The following is a 15316-nucleotide window of genomic DNA, read 5'->3' as shown; positions in this document are numbered from 1 at the left end:
CTCCCAGCTGTTGCCCAGACCTTCCCCATCTCCAGCAAGTAACCCTGGGAAAGCAATTGTGGAAAGGCTTTTGGTCTGTCATGTTGGTAACCAAAGACAGCCTCTTTTCTTTTGCTAGACCAATGGCACCGACTACTTTTTTTTCTTTTTCCTCCACCCTATTTTTACTGTGAGGTTTTAAATTATCTGGGTTATTTTGTGTGTATGAGAAGACTTCATTTAAAACATCAGTAAAACTTCTATCAAAGGGCTCAACTTCACACTGAGTACACAGAGCCCAGAACTGAATCCCACAGCTAAAGGGAGCTGCAGGCAGTTTTACACATTTAAATGGATGGTGCCTTGTTTTAAAAACCATCTGAAGTTCATGGGGTTCGTCTTAATTGATAAGCTGGACATAACGGATGGGTGTAGGGAGACTTCAGCAACATAAGGGAAGAAAGATTTTTTTTTTCTCTCTCATTTTTTAGTCTGCCATCAAAGGTGGGGAACTTAGCACTACATCGTAGTATTATTTTTCTTCTGCTATTAAAATGAATCACACTGTGCCTAATTCTTCTTGGGAAGATGAATGTGTTCAAGGCAGCTTGAAGCCATTCAGCGCCTCGCAAGCCTTTGCATCTTTCTATCAACGTTCCAAAATACTCACCTCTGTTTTTTGGATGTCTGTAGAAACAAAATATAAAATGGCTTCAAATACATGGCAGGCTGTTTAGCGGAGATGAAAGGGTATTTGAATAGTCTTTTAAAAATGAATGAAAAGTGAACACTCTCTTCTGTTTCAATTATAAGTGGGACATGGAGATCGTTAGATGCAACCTTAAAATGTGACACTCGGAAAATGTTCCGCTACCTTCAGTGCTTCAGAAGCATTTTGTTTCTCAGCCTGACGCGGGATGAGGCCCCTGATATCCAGCCCTGTCTTGTCGGCGTTGCGAAGGCAGCGTGGGAAAGTTGTGTGGTTACAACTCCACAAGCGTCACCCGAACGGCTTTAATGGCACAGAGAGATGCGTGTCTGAGGGAGCGCGGCCGCCCCGGCTGCAGGAGCAAGCTGTGCTCTTGCTCGACCCCAGCTGCAGCACTGGGGGGAGGCAGCAGGGATGGGGTGGGCAGCAATAACAAGGGGAGGAGCGGGGGGTCCCTCTGCCAGGCCAGCACTGCTCACACCCAGCCATCTGCCAGAGCGGCCGGGAGATCCCCAGCCCCAGCCTCTATAGCATCCCAGGCACATCAGCCCTCTTCGTAGCCTCGTGGTGCTTTCCTGCACGCCAGTTGCTCAGACAGCAAAGCAAAGACCCCAAAACAATGAAAAATCCCCTGTCCCTCCCTTCATGAGCATAAATTAGACCACAGATGGGAGCAGGGCCAGCACAGGTGACAAAAGGTGCCCCACTCTGCAGAAGCCCCTTGCAAACTCCCTCCTGCTCCTCCCAGGTGCCCCAGTCCGGCCCTGCTGTGGTGTATCAGCATTGTCACTCCCTTCCACCTTCACCTTGCATCAACCTCCTGCTCCTTCATCCAACTGCTCCGTCCCAGGAGCAACCTCAGATTAATTAAAAAGGGGAAAAACGTAAGGAACGTAAGTCTTTAAATGAGATTCCAATCCTATTGCTTCTAAACATTCTATTAATCACAGAGCCCAGAAAACACCCGCAGAGAAAGGCTGGACAATGGTTTAAATCAAATCACCTTCCTTCTCCTTCTGTATAAAGGTCAGACCAGTTCTGGATGGCAAAAGCAGCCCTGTTTGAGGCCCTTTCCATCTTTCCCAACTTCTGCCCCTGCCCTGTGCACAGCCCAGACCCTTCCCTTGGTTCATCACCACGCCGCAAATCACAAGGAAGAGTCCAAAGCTGAATTTTTCTAACATTTAAATGACGGCGTGCCATATGCCTTAGACTCTCTTTTAAATTAAATGAATGTTGTGATGCATTTAATCTCCAGGGAGCATTGAACCCACGCAGCAAGAGAGGAGGCTAATTCTGGACATCAGATTGAGGTGGTAGTACAAGTCCAGGCAGCTTTGGCTGACCTCCCTGGGCAGTGCCCACTGCTTCTTTCAAGAGAGGATCTATTTTTAGGGGAGAAAGCCCCATAAGCCTTGTCTCCCTTAATTCAGTGCTTCCTTCTGTAAGACTTGCCAGGTAGATATTTGATATTTAAAAATAAGAAAAAGAAAAAGAAAAGAAAACAGAGAGACCCTCTGGGAATTCTGCCTTTCAACATTAGTCTTGGGCCCTGCAGGAGTCTGGAACATCTCAGAACCCCACAGCTCACCCTGCTTTGAAGCCACTTCCTCAGCATCCCCAATGCGTGGCACCTGCACCCCATCCCTGATGCTGCCTTGTCCCCCCCAGGAGCATGGAGTCAGGGTGCTGCCTCCTCGGGGTCCCAGCCTTTGTTCTCACCTTCTCCTGTGACAGCTCAAAGAGAGCTCTCCTCCCCCTCCCCCACCCCCCCAAATAATCCACAAGTCAAAGAATAAGCAGGATGCATGGCCAGGGCCTGGCTTTTCTCTTCCATCCTCTCTTGCTTCCCAGTGGAATGCTCAGCATCATAAAATCAAGGTTGGAAAAGACCTCCAAGATCATCAAGTAACCCCAACCCACCCCCACAGTGCCCACTGACCACATCCCTCAGTGCCACATCCCCACACTTTTGGAATACCTCCAGGGATGTCGACCCCACCACTCCCTGAGCAGCTGTGCCACTGCATCACTGCTCAGAGAACAAACTGTTCCTAATATCCAGCCTGAACCTTTCCTGTCACAATTTAAGGCCATTGCATCTTGTCCTAAAACCACTCTTATGGAGGGGGCCTACAGTATCCCCTCTGCAGGGATGTACCCCTCAAGGTCCCAACTTGACCCAAAATAAGAACATCAAGGAGTGCAACAGAAAACCTCCCAGTCCTCCAAAAACCCCAATCGTATCACAGTAAGTGGCAAACCACGGTGTCTCCTCTGTGGTTGCAAGCATTAAGGGAACACGCTGGCAGATGTGTGAGATGTGCATCGAGTGGCACATGCAACAGGTGAGCATCCCTGGGGAGCAATTTGTACCCATGCAACCTCCCAGCAGCACCAGCAGGATGGAGGCAAAGGGAAGCATTTGGGACATCCATCCTGGGACAGATGCTATAAGACCAGCTGGTGCCCAAAGATGATTTGGGAATGAAGATGGTGTGCGTGGGCATAGAGCCAGGATGGCTGGGGAGGGGTTAAAGCCTGCAGCACGTTGTTGCCATGCAAAAGCCACCCAAAAACACCAAGTTTTGCGTTGAGATTCAAATGCTCGGATCAAAGCAGAGCTCCAGGAAGGAAGGGCTAATTTAGGTTGGAACCAGAGAGAACTTTCTCAGCTAACTTCTGGGAAGTGGAACAAGCAGGGTTCAGAAAGCCTCGACCAGAACGGCTCCTTGGAGGAGACAAAGCTCCCTCGGGAGTGAGGAGGAGACTCTGTCCCTCTCCTCCCAGAGAGGGAATTGCCATTGGACGCTGGGTGACAACACCCCATAGCAGTCCTCACCCTGCCCCCACATAACGCCATTGCTGAAACTCCCATTGCTCCTTCACAACCTCCCAGAAGGGGATGGGCACAGCCCGGCGAGCTCCGGCCTCGTGCAACCCAATGGAGCCATTAACAGCAGCGTATGGAGCCCAACACCCTCAACACTTGGAGACCTCTTGTGGCCAAATCCCCACTCCCTGTCCTTCTGGGATGGCCTCTGGCTTCTAACACCACATCCGACGAAGCAACCTATTTCCAACTTCTTCTTTCTTACAGTTTATTCCAAAGCAAACAAACAAATGAAAGAAAAAAAAAAAAACAAAAAAAAAAAACAAAAAAAAAAACCGGCGCCAAAGAATTGAGCTTTGCTAATTTATGACCATCGAAGCCATCCTCTCTCCCTTAGGAGTCACTCCCAGAGCCCGGCTGGGCTGGAGGAGGAGGGACGGTGCTCACTTTGCCCATGGGGACAGGCTGCCAACGTGGGGGAAAGTGCCTGCTCACCAACTCCAGCAGCACGTAGAGCTTTTGCACTTCAACTCTTTGTAGACTCAGCAATGCCTTTATAAAACCCTCGCAACTGTCCAGCGTGGGGTGTTTAATTACCAGGTAAAAGAATTCTATTTTTTAGACTCCATTTAATTATTTGATTGCACAGTAACCAAAGAGTGTAAGAGGGCTGTAGCCAGAAGGCACTTCAAAGCAACGCCTTGATGTTTCTTAGTGGGCATTAATGGGTTCTGAAGGCAGGAGATTGTTTAAAAAAAAATATTAAAACCCTCCTCATGATCCCGCCAGCAATCTCAAAAAAATGCATAAACACTGGAATCCTCTGCCAGGGAGGAGAAAAAAAAGAGTTCAAAGGGATCTGAGAGTTTTCATGTAAAGTTTAGAGTTTAAGGCGTGACTGTTGGCTACGGAGCCCCACTGTTTGAACTCTTGTTTATTAAAAACAGTTTCCCAGCGTTTCATGGGGTTCAGAAAGACAACAGCAAAGCGCAGCCTTTTCCACAGGGCACTGTTTAAAGGCTCCATTGATTTCTACCTATACGTTTTATCTTTTTTTTTTTTTTTGATCTAACGCTGAAGTTAAGCACAGTATCTCAGAGATGGCTGAGCTGGGAGAGCTGGTCTCCAACAAGGGCTTGGCTCTATTCTTTTCTGCACACTTCTCAGCTCTGTGCTCCATGCCCCACAGGGCAGGAGATGCCCATTTGCCCCCAAACCTTTTCAATCTTATCCCACCTGTCTCCCAGGTCCACAATCCAGCATGCAGCCTCTCCAAATGTGCAGTCAGGTTTTCTCAAGGCAGCAGATACCCTCAGCCCATCCTGCCTGGACATGCACCTTGTTTCTGCTGAGCCCATTGGCATGCTGTGAATATCTCATTCCTTCCTGTGCTTACGTATTGTTTTGGGGGTTTTTTTGTTGTTGTTGTTTTTTTTTTAACTCCGCTCTGTGGTTTCAGCCAGCTTCATTTGCACAAAAAACCTCAGAGTCTGAGCTTTTCCTCCAGCCAAGAAGTGAAGCAGGTGGGAAAGGGACCCACAGCACATTGCAGCTGGGGAAGGGCTGGAGCTCCAAGCAGGAGGACAGGACCCTATGAGGGGGAGGAGGAGGCAGGTGGCAGTGCTGGGAACACCCTGTGCTGTCCTGGGAGAGAAAGGCGAGAACTGGGGACTGCAGGCAGCTCTAAAGTCTGACCAGAGAGAGACCTGAAGATAACACAGCTCAGAGCCACCCATCACTCAGCAACAGGGGCTATCGCCCATTCAGCGCAGAAGACATTACAAAAGGCACATTAATAGCACAGCTGAAGTCAATGTCAAGCAAGACAAACTGAAACATCTACTGAGCAGGTAACCTGGGAGCAGCTCCTGGCCAAGTGAGCCTGCAGGGATGCGGCCCCAGATCCAAGCTGAGGGGCATTCCCCTGTCCAATGCCATGCCAGGGGTGAGATGATCAGCAAGGGGGAAATCATAGGGGATCATAGCACTGTTTGAGGTGGAAAGAGACCCAGATGGCCCAAGTGCCTTGCCATGAGCAGGGACACCCACAGCTCCACCAGGTGCCTCTCCAGCCCGACCGGAGCACCAGCAGGGATGGGATGTTCAGGAAATGGGTGCTCAGGGAGAAACAGGGCTTTGTTTCAGGCTTTGTTTCATTCAGGCTCTGTGCAGCCCTACCCAGCTGCCCTGCAAACCTGGTAGATGAGCGCTAAGAGAGCACATGGGATAATACACAGTGTGCTTTACTGCCAGGGAGATAAATTAAAAAGAAACGAAAAAACTAAAGTAGTACCCAAGTCCAGAAAGCAATGCAGATCAGAGCAGCAGCTTATTGTACAGCAGGGACTGCCCTGTGCCACCATGCATACAGAGCTGGGGTGATCCCATACAAAAATCTCCTCTTTCCAAACTCCAGGGATTGACGGAAAATATGAACTTAATTTCTGGCTCCGTTTCACTTAAATCAGTGAGGTTCCAGTAAAATCAGATTAAAATACCTTCAGTTCCTGATGTTTGGGGGTATTTAAAGTCAGATCAAAGCGCTTTTAACCATCCCTTTTGGTAGCACTTTTGATGAGAAACACAGGTGCACGAATATACGGCACTCACAGCACGGCTGATTTAAATGCTGCCTCATAATTCTGCTTCTGATCCCAGAACTATCAGCTGGGAGCGGGGAGAAGCAGTGGATGGATGAGCTCCACGGCTCACACAGAGCCCAAGCACATTCCTGAATGTCCAGCCCTGATGCACAGATGCATTTTTATTGCTATTACATACAGAACAGCTCACATGTGCAAATCCCCTCCCCGACATTCTGGGCACCACTGTTTCTCAGAGAACATTGCAACGACTGCAGACCCAGCAACACTCCCAGCTTTCTCATCCCACCTCCACCTGCTCCATTCCAGCAAACCCTGCTCACAAAAAACGAAGGCGGCTTAAACTGAACTTTTTGACGGTTCCAATTGCAGTTATTACTGTTCTATAGCAGGGAAAGCAGCGCCTTGCCTACAAAGGGCTCTGGTTGTTGACAAACGCTGTGACCTCAGCAACTCCCCCCCAGTGGGACAGGGTGGGAAGTGGGATAGGATTTTCTCTGCTGGGAGCTTTCGAGTTTTATTGTGTGCAATTAAAATGCAGATGAATAACGTAGTGAAATAATAAAAACCTCCTCATAAAAATGCCCCATTGAAACAAAACCGTCAGAACACGAGCAGGAAAAAAAAAAAGCAAACGTTTTCTCTCAGTCAGGAAAGTTTAAACAAACTCATTGCTATCAGGAGATAATGAAGGCAGTGGGTTGAGTACAATTTCCCATTTGCTGGTCTGAAACTCCTCAAGGATTCAGATGGGTGCATCAAACCTACAACACAGGGGCTGCCCCAAAGCCCAGCTCCTCCTGCTGGCACCTCAGCCCTAATGCTGCTGTCCCCACCTGAGCTGGCACTGTCCTTGTGCAGGATGGTGGCTTCAGTGAGAGTGAAACTGCAAATGGCTCCTGAGGTTCAGAGTTGTCAGAGTACAGTTGATGGCACCGTGAAACCCCACGAACAAAAATGATGCACTGTATTCACAGACAGCTTCTCCTGTGATAGCCTGCAGGACTGAGCAGCAAACCAGGCCAATAGTAAAAAAAAAAGGAAAATAAAGAAGACAGAGCCTGAGCATCAGCAAGGAAACCTGACTGTCATGGTGCGAAGAGCACTAGGACAGCCCATCACTCCCCCAAAGGCACAGGGGCCCAAAGCTGGTGGCACAGGAGGAGAAACCAAGCGATGGCAGTAATTCCCGTCCTCTCCTCCCCTCCCCAAAATATCACAACTGGATGGGGAAGTCACCTTAAGCAATTTGTTCTTCACCACAATTATGTTTCTGGAAGCTTGCTTTTATTGCCATGGGCTCCCTGTGCCACACCAGCCCTACTCTGCAGCCTCCCTCCTGCCCCAAGGGCAGCTGAGCAAAGCCCTCGGTGCCTGAGCCGTGCTCTGAACGTTGTCCAAATTTACACAGAAATAGATATTTTTTTAAGTCTTCTTTTTCTTTTCTTTTTTTTTTTTTTTTTAAGCATTGAGCAATCCCCAAGCATGTGCAGATGAGGACTTTTGCAAAACACTGGGTCACACCATCCTGCCAGGATGGAGGCTGAGGATGCTGACATGTTTCAGTCCCAGTTCACTCGGCTTAGCGATGCCATTAACCCTGCAGCCTGCTCAGCTTTTGCTCGACCTCTCTCTGAGGTCACAGAAATGCCAAAAAGCAGCCACACGGCCCTCAAGTGCATGCCATGGAGATTTCTGACACAACACCTTCTTGCACAGCATCAGAAGGAGACTGAGAGGGGGCTGTGCCCTGCCAGGTTGCTGCTTTTGTCTAAATCCATTCTTTCACCACTCTAAAGCGTTTGCTTAAGGCAGAGCCTTCTCTGGGGTCCAGGATCTCTTTCTTGCATTTTATGAGTTTTTCCCTAATTATGGAATCTCTTTCAATCTAGACCTCCTTTGATCATGACTGGCCCTAGAGAGAAGTCGTCTTGTCTGGATCAACAGAGTAAGTGAAGAGATGATAGACACAAGTGACTGCCCAGAATGGCTAAAAACAGCCAAGCAAAGAAGGGAACCAAGCTTTGCACAGCCAAGAGAAACAAAGTGATCTGTAAGGTCCCTTCCAACCCAAGCCATTGTAGGGAAGATCTCCCTTCAAGCTTGAGGTCAATCACCACATCCTTCCAGGCAAAATCCATCTCAGGTTGGAACTAGAGGTGAGCGCTCCCTGTTTGGGCAGCAGCTTTGTCCCCATGGCTGAGCATCATTCCCAGTGCCAGCCATGGTGAACCAGCACCAAGGAACGGCTCTCCATTCAGCTGGGGGATGACAGAGACCTTCCTGTAAAGCTCAGTGAAATGAGACTTCTTCAGAAGAAGGCTATTTTCAGTGCCACTCTGATTATTTGCCCTCTGTTGTCTTCCATAAAGGATACTGTGAAGTTAATGATCCAGCCGTGGAATTTTAAATAGCTGCTTCATGACTAACAACATGTGCTCCGGATCAGCTCAAGCCTGTATTTACATATTTCCCATGATAAGTCAACATATGGTTCTTGTTTGTAATGTGGAGTCAATCTCTTCATATTATTACCATTCCCCCCCCCCCCCCCCCGCTTTTCACAATTATAGAGGAAAAACCTTTACTTATAATCCTCATTAGAAAAAGCGCTGTGCAGATCAGGAGCTTTTAGGGTAACCAGCAGATTGCTTTGTTTGGATTCCTGCTCCATCCCAAGCCTGTCAGCCGTGCAGGGGCTCAGCCTGTGCCATCAGATGCTCCAGGTCAGCTCTCGCCACGGTGCTCCTGGGCTGCAAGGAGGATTTCACAACCCTCCATGATAGGTTGGCAAAGGGAGACTTGCACTAACGGTTTGAATTTCTTCCCTCTTGGATTTGCAGTTTTAAGTACGCAGATAATTTGTACAATTGTTGGTTTTTTTTCCCCCCTCTTCCCCCTCTGCTTCCCTCCCCACATCAAAGCGGCGGTTAATGGTGGATATAAACATCCTCACTGCTCCCATGGCACGGCTGGAAGCGCAGGAACCGGCGTTTTCCAACCCTGGCGCTCCGCTCCCCCAGCTCCTTTCTGACAATTCAAGTCCTGAGGCTTCAGCTATTTCCTTTGGGAGATTATTCCACATGGAAATGGGCTCCAACCATGAAGAATTTTTTCCTTCAACCCAGTTACAAAGATTATTTCCTTTATTTAATCTCATTACTCCCTCTTGAACCGGGCTAAATAATTCCCGTCCTCCCAGGATATTTACACCCCTCTCACACTCACAGACAGACACCATTATCCCACCCTTAGTCATCATTTTGCCAAGCTAAACACATGTAACTCTTTTAATCCTTCCTCATAAATCAGTCCAGCCCTTTCATCATTTTTATTGCTCTTCTCTGAATGCCGTCCAGTTTGTTGACATCGCTCTGCTATCTGGAGGTGCTCAGAGGGTTTGGATGTTCCAGGTGAAACCACTCACGAGGCTCACTGGCGATACCTTCCTTTCCAATTGTGTTGGGGCAGTTGGCAGGACCCATCTGCACAGCAGCGAAGCCACTGCATTGCCCAGAGCTGTGGGTGCCCATCCCTGGAGGTGCCTGAGGATGTGGAGGAGCCCTGAGCAGCCTGAGCTGTCCCTTCCGACCCAATCATTCTGCAATTGTATGACCCAGCTTGGTGCTGCTGGTAGGAACAAGGACTTGGGGATCTCACAAGGTCTAATGAACCTCATAATGTTCATTATGAAGAGCCCCTGTAACCATTCAGAGATCTTGCAGAAGGAGCTATGCCAGCCAGTGCCATGACTTATAGTCCACGGTAATACATATTTTGGTGAGATCAAAAGACCTTTGTTTAAAATACTAATAATAATAAATAAAAATCAGGGAAATACGATCTGGCTCTATTCTTAGACACTTTTCTCTCCTTTTTGCAGGAGGTGATGGCTATGTAACTTGTACACTCAAAAATCCCCATCTCATGTCGTGCACAGGGCCAGGCTGAGGGCTTTGTGTTCTCCCCTTGCCTGTCCAGCAGCATCCCACTAACCAGCTGCCAATGGAAAGGGATTTCTTCCTACATCTGCTGACAGCATTTTCACTTTGGAAGCAGGAGTTGACTGCTTCTTAATTAGTGCTGTCACAAGCTGGTCACTGAAGGCTCAGAGTCTAGCAAACCAGTTTATCTATTCATTCCTGCTCTCTGCTCACACACCTGGTGCTGTGAATCCAGCACAGCCTTGGCTGCCACTGCTAGCAGCTCCTGGGGATTCTCCTAATGGCCCCATTTAAGCCATGAAACACCACTCAGAAGCCTTGCAAATAAACACAGCACACTTTGTGAAAAGAACAGAGATTGGTATGTTATGAAGAGAGCTTCTTTTCAGACCCCAGGTATTCCGAGGTGCCTTACAAAATAACCTTATGGGACTGCCAATGGAAGCCAGCTCTGACTCTGCCTTTGCAATTCTGCTTGCACAGACCTCGAGCGCAGCTGGTCCCTACCAGGGACACCCTTGGTGTGCTCTCTCTTGCAACACCAATCACTCAAATACATCAGCAAGGACAGAGGGTCCCATAGAAGGACATTATACAGTAAGATGAGAGAGAAGGGGCTGCTGGGGTCTCCCCAGCCCAGAGGCTGTGGCCAGCTGTGGCAATTCTGGGCTGGCTGCTGTTGGTGGAAATATGCCTGTTGTGCTTGTTGTTTTGTTTTTGTTTTAAACAAGGAGAAAATCTGGTTCTCATCAAAAATTTCAGAAATACTCAACTATTTGAGCAGCCTTGAAACTCTGAAGAATGCAATTGTTTTGCTTATCTGCACAGGAACATGTGAAATTATTAGTCTTACTACTATTCTTGTTTATTACAAAAGAACCTAGATGGAGACTTCTTGCCCAGGCTGTGTTGCACGTAGCAGTCAGCATCTCTGCATGCCCTACACTGCAGAGTGGCACCTGGCTGCTGGGCTTGCAGGAGTGCATGCTGCCCTTTGTGCCTTGGTTTGAATCCATACAAAATACAGGATACATTTCCTTTGAAGAAAGTGGGAAAGGAGCACGGCAACAAGCCTGGTTAGCTATTGAGTTACTTTATGTAATTCATCTTTCCTCTAATGAGAGGCTTGCAATAAAGATACTGCTCTGGTTGCTCTTCAAGTCAGGCAGGTATGTGTGCCCCATGCAGGTACACGCAATGTGGATGGCTTTGAATCAGCTCCTGGGATGGGAGCACTCTTGAACTTCAAAAGTATTTAGATCCAAATCTGGATCAGTGCTTTGTGGTTCACCATTTATCCCATTCTCCCCCCACACTACACCTGTGTACGCACATACAGATTTTCAACAACTACCCAAGTCAAAACATGAGATGTTAACAACTTTGACTTCAAGGCAACCATTGGCACTTCAGTTTTCTGACTTACATTGGTACCACTGAGAGAACTCGCACAGTCATGCCTAGCATACGACTTCCAGCACTTTCCTGGGAGCATTACTCCATTTTGCAGACAAATCCAGCTCAGAACAGTCAGATAATATAATGAAATACAGGAGTATGGTAGCAACCTATAGGCACATCATCTTGTTTGCTTCCTGTGCACCTGACCAAATTCTTTCACTGCACTGGGTCAGCACAGCAGCCTACTAACACCTGAGACATCCAGCACAACAAGACCAGAGACAAGGCAGGAATGCTGAGCAAGCTTAGGATTCCCCCATAGTAGCTTGATACGTTCCTGGGAAAATCAGAATCACAATAAATTCATCAAGATTTTTTCAGGCCAGGAGGAAGGGTAATAAAGGCACAGAGCTCAAGCCAGAGCAGCTCCCCAAATGCATTCCAATGACTTGCAGATCTCAGATGAGAACAGCTCTTTTAATCTTGTAACGGCGTTTCACATGCGTGGCTCTGTGCAGTGACTGCAGATAACTGCGGGTCGGTTCTGCCTGCACAGCCACGACTGGCTGCACCACACTGTGGGTTTCTGCTCCTCTGCCAAACCAACTTGCAAATAGTTTCCTGAATATATCCACAAAGCAAAACGATTGGTTCCCATGAAGTTGCACGGAGGAAGGAACTTTGAAGTCTTCCCTTTGCGTGCACGAGGGTCAGTAAGAGTCACTTGCTGTGTCAAAGGAGTCAGAACTCAGCTGTGCAAAGACAGTCAAAGAGTGAAGGTGTAATTTGTAAATCTGATAATCTGCTTAGAATGTGCCCCGTGAGATTTCAAGGCATCACCTGTGGTGTGTTCACAGCGTTACATGAACAGGCAATGGGATCGCTAACGTTGTCTTTTATCTCTACAACTACATTTTCAACAGGTTTCAAAACCAGAAGACCTCACATTAACTTTGTCTCTCAATGGGAGAGGCACCCACGAAACTGGAAGCCAACCTTGAGATGCATTGGGTGGCTCTCACAACCTGGATATGCCAACGGGGGAAAAAAAATCCTTGGAAGAGGAACTTTCCCTTCTTTTGAAGTCAGAATGGATTTGCAAGGGTCTTATGTGATAAGGGGACAGTTGTAAGTAGAGGGGATCTGTATATAATTGTAACCATGTAAATAGTCCTTTGCAGCCTGAGAATCATCAGACATTTCAAGGCTTTAAGAAGTTGGCACTGCATACTTGTTAAAATCAGTTTAACCACTTGCCAAGAGGTTTAAAAGAAAGATGACACCTATTTTGCATGAATAGTAATATTACTCTGATGAATTTAGTTACACTAATGGGAGAGCTTAAAGAATATGCTCCTGCCCACGATGGATTTTTTAAGGCAAATAATAAGGTTCTGGAGGGTGTAACCTAAAATAGACATTTCATAAAAGATTCATCCTTGAACAAAAATGTCATGAAAGCATGAAATGAAAAATAGACGACAATCAGAATTCCTCTTGAAGTGCTTTGTAGTAATTATTTTTAAAATTCCTCACAAAAGGCTCTTTTCAATTGCAGAATAGCAAGTGAGGTCTGTATGGTTCAAGGCCAAATAATTTCTGCAATGGAAAAAACAGCTCCAGTTCTTCAGTTGTGATCTGAAGTATTTTAAATGGGCACGAGCTTCAATTATTGCTTTCTTTTCCCCAGCTTCTGTGAGCCATGAATTACCCACAGATAAACCCCCTGCTCCTCAAAGTGATGACCAACAGCATTTGCCTTTTCAGTGCTCCTGATTCCACAGTGACACTGAGCATCACAGCCTTTGTATGGGGTCTGGTGGGCTGTGTGCATGAGCTAACCCTTGTGCAGCCCCAAAGCAACACACGTGGGGCTGAAGACCCCCCCCCATGATGGCAGACGGAGCCTCATCCTGTGTGGTGTACAGCAGACTGCACTGAAAAGGTTGCACCCTATTCTCTCCTCTGCCTCTCTCGTGTCTGGCCTGTGCCCCACAGCTTGCTTTTTGCTCTTTCAGCAAGGAGGCTGAGGAGGAGGGGATGTGCTCCACCTCCAGCCCTTGTCCTCCACTTGGCTGCGTGAAGGCAGCTGTGGATCAGCACCTTCCCAGAGCATCACCTACCCCAATCTGGAGAGGAACAGGCTGCATGGGGAGGTGGTGAGGCCACCATCCCCAGAAGTGCTCCAGAACTGTGGGGATGTGGCACTGAGGGACACTGTCAGTGGGCACTGGTTGGGCGTGGAGATCTTTGAGGTCTTTCCCAACCTTAATTATTCCATCCTATGAAAGATGGCAGCAGCGCAGAGACTCAGAAGCTGGGACAGAGACTTAGGAGCTCAAAACAAACAGCTGAAGACCCCAGCAACACCTAACAGTTGCTATCAGAAGAGCATCTAATGGCAGCACTGCCAACATCACCTCCAGCTACCACCTTGAATGATGACCGTTGTTGGAGCACATCGCCCAGCAGTGTCTGAGTCGGGGTGAGAGGAGGTGCAAGCAGGGCAAGACAAGAGGTCAGCTTTGTGCGTTGTGTGCACAAATGTTGGTGTTTCCTGATGCACTCGAGCCCCCGCTGTGCCTGCCTCGTGCACGGGCTGAGCGCAGTGTCCGTGCCCCAAGTGTGGGTGACAACACAGCATTCTCCATCCCAAAAACAGCAACTTGTTCACAGCCCGATACCTGCCTGGTAAAACTCTGCATTCTCAAGTGTTTGAATTGGGGCTTAGCTAAACAAAACTCACTCTCTAAGCAGGGCTGGGGATTCTCCCAGTCTGGACGCATTACAGCCCTCTCCTTTTCCCTGGTCCCCCCATTGATACTCTTTGCCTTCTGGCAATTCAAATTTTGCAGTGAAAATCCTCCCAGCCCTTCCTAAAGCTGGGGCTGACCTGCGTTTCAGATGGCAGTGTTTGAAGCAGAACCTATTCCCCACCCTTCAGCCCCACCAGCAGATTTTAATTTTAAACTAACTGCCGCGCTTTGTTTCCAAATGCTTTACTTAAAATTGCTTCAATGTGTAGCTTTCTGAAACATTATTTTCCCTTTTCTGAGGCTTTTCTGGCTTTGCATTTTTCCCTCCCGATTTTTAGGACTTCTCTTCTTTCCCGAGGAAACACCACCCTCAACAGCAGCTCTCCTGCAAAGTGCCTCTGGACTCTCCCACAGATCCACAACTTCTGCACCTCAGTTTACATAGCTGTAAAAAAAAAAACCCACAAAGTATCATTTCCCTGATTCAAAGAAGCACAGTGAAACTTAATTATAATTCAGTAATGCCTACAAAGGGCTTCTATATCCTCAGGTGGACAATCTATATGGAAAACATACTTCCAAGGGCACGCTGCAAGCTCTTGGAGATGAAGATGCAGCACAAGATCACTGTGACCCTGGGGCTGCTCCTCCTCCAGCCCAGTGCAGCTGCTTCCCCCAGGGCTCTGCTGCAGGGACTGCATCCCACCCTCACCCCAGGGTGCCACTGTGCCACCCCTGTCCCCTCCACCAGGGCAAGGTGGGAGCTGGTCCAATACAGGATGAGCCATATATGGGTACACTGCTAGGTTTGTGAGGGTTTGCTTCTTCCCTTGCAATGGGTTTTTGGAGAAGCCTGCTGGGACTTGAGGTACAGCTAGAGCTGCTTCCACCATGGACATGATCGTAGAGTCACTGAATGAATCGTTTGAGTTGAAAGGGACTCTTAAAGGCCATCTGATCCATCCCTGCTTATTGCAAGGACACCCATAGCTCCATCAGTGCTCAGAGCCCATCCAGCCTGAGCAGAGTGTCTCCAGGGATGGGGCATCCACCACTCCCTGGGCAACCTGTGCTGGCGCATCACTTCTTTT

This window comes from Lagopus leucura, unplaced genomic scaffold (assembly GCF_019238085.1).
Source record: "Lagopus leucura isolate 7727_CA_CO unplaced genomic scaffold, USGS_WTPT01 Super-Scaffold_797, whole genome shotgun sequence".
Classification (NCBI taxonomy): Eukaryota; Metazoa; Chordata; class Aves; order Galliformes; family Phasianidae; genus Lagopus; species Lagopus leucura.
Note: the sequence above shows the minus strand (reverse complement) of the source record.